We start from the raw sequence: 2,183 nt of genomic DNA, 5'->3' as shown, positions 1-2,183 counted from the left end.
CTGGCGCCCTCAAGTTGCTGGCCTGACCCCTGCTCATCTGCCCTCGTCCAGCATATGGGACACCTATTGCCTATTTGAGGCTGCAAGGTGGGCGGGGCATGGTGGCACGTGTCCCTCACTAGGGCTGTGCCAGGGCCCCGCTGACCGCTAACTAGCTCAGTGAAGCCAAGGGGTGCAAGCCAGGACCCCAGCCACACCAGGGAGACGGAGTTTTAAGTCCTTGGCTGCAGTTCCCGCAAGGGCCACAGGATGGGGGCAGTGCTCCCAGGAAGTCCCCTCTCCCAGCTCTGGACGCGGCTCCGTGGGTCTCCAGAGGGCCCCTCCTCCGCCCGCCCTCACCTCTGTCCTGCTCCCAGCCTCTCCACAGGTCACTGTCCTTCGCTCACCCCTCGGGAGCTGACACATTTTCGTATTTATTATATGTATTTAGTAGGCTGTACGGCTTCTCTTATTTTAAAGACCAGGACGCCCTACTTAGAATTTGCAAACAAAATTAAATTAGCTTGATGAGGGAAGAGGACGGGGTTGGGGGCCAGTGGACCTGGGTTCCACTCAAAGTTGGCCACCAACCCTCTGCGACTTTGCTCCTGGAGGCCCCAGGCAGGGTGGGGCGGTGGTCAGGCTCCGGCCACGTCTGATCGTCCACGAGCTGGGCTCTACGTGACAGCCACCCGTAGGGCCTAACAGAGCGAAGGGCTTCACCCCGGGACTCCACCCACCGCCGGTTTGCCTGTCTCTCTGTCTCTCAGTGTGTCAGAGGGGATGTACTCACACGTCCACAGCCATTCTTCTCAGACTGACCCCCCTTACTCCCCTTCATCCCCAGACCTCAGCTCCGGGGCGGCCTCCAGTTCCGGGGGGAGCCTGCTCGGCGGGGGTGGGAAGGGGCCCAGCAGAAGGACTGCACAGGTGAGCGGGGCTGCACAGGTGTCGGGAGGTGTTGCAGCTGTGACCTCACAGCAACCCCCAGGGAAGAGGGGGCCTGGCCGGAGTGCTCTGCCCGTCCCCTGCCCCAAAAGGGGCCCCGGGGGAAGGAAAAAGAACAAGAAGCCCCCCGGGGGAAAAAAGAAAAAGGCCCCCCCGCAACCCCCGGGCCCGGCCGGCCTGCCCCGAAGCCGGAACCGGAAGAAAACGGGGCCGGCCCCGCCGAAGGGGGGCACCCTCCCCACGCCCGTCATCTCTGCACTGCCTGCCTCCCCCCACTTCTGCTCCTCTCTCAAGACCCTCGCCCATTTCCCCTGAACCTTTTCCGAGTCACCACTTCCACCTTGCCTCCATGGTTTCCCTAACTTCTAGAACTTTCCATCTGAGAGCACCAGCATTCGTGGGGAGCCCACCGCATGCCAGGGAGCTTGCTGTCCGGCCTCTCCCCGCAGAGGCTTCGGCTCTGGGGGCAGAATTCCTTGCTGCTCGTCGGCTTCATTTCACATCTTCTTTGCAGTGTGTTTCCTTCCAGGCACTGGCACGTGGTCCCCACGCCAGCCACCGGGCGGCCGGGCTTGCCCAAGACCTGCCCGTGCGGGGCCTCGTGCATGTTGCACCCTCCGTGCTCGGTGACCAGCAGGCCCCCCGCCCCCCGGCACCCGCCCTGCTTGTCCTCCCCAAGCGGTCTCTCTGACCAGGATGGTTCTTGGTCCAGAGGCCCACCATGAGTGTCTGTCCCTCCTCGTCCAGGCCAGGCCTCAGGGCCATCTCTTCTCCCATTTGGAGACCAAGGCCTGGTGCCCAGTGGCCCCAGGTCAGTAGGTGGGTCCCAGAGGGACCAGGGAGGCCTGGAGGATGGATAAAGGCAGTAGGAGAGGCCGTGGCCTTGGACGATTTAATGCAGGGACGTGATCCCTGTTCAGGCTGGGGAAGGTGCGGTCTGGTGCTTGGGGACAGACAGCCTCGCTCAGCCTCTGTCTCTGCCCTCGCTCAGTTCTGGACGCCCGGCGCGGCCCCGCCTCCTGCACGCCAGACTGCGGGCCCCAGAGAAAGGGAGCCTCCTCCCCACTGCCTTAGAGCCTGGCGGCAGAGGCGGGGGCGGGACAGGGTGACCGCAGCTGGGGCCAGCGGGCTGCTCTTTCCACAGCTACTCCCGCCGCCGAGCTCCGCCCCGCCTCCTTCAGGCCCTCGCCACAGCCCAGGGCCACCGCCCGCAGGGACCCGCGGAGACCCACGGCATCCGGCTTCTGCACGATCAC

This window comes from Pteropus vampyrus, unplaced genomic scaffold (genome assembly GCF_000151845.1).
Source record: "Pteropus vampyrus isolate Shadow unplaced genomic scaffold, Pvam_2.0 Scaffold124, whole genome shotgun sequence".
NCBI classification, from domain to species: domain Eukaryota; kingdom Metazoa; phylum Chordata; class Mammalia; order Chiroptera; family Pteropodidae; genus Pteropus; species Pteropus vampyrus.
Note: the sequence above shows the minus strand (reverse complement) of the source record.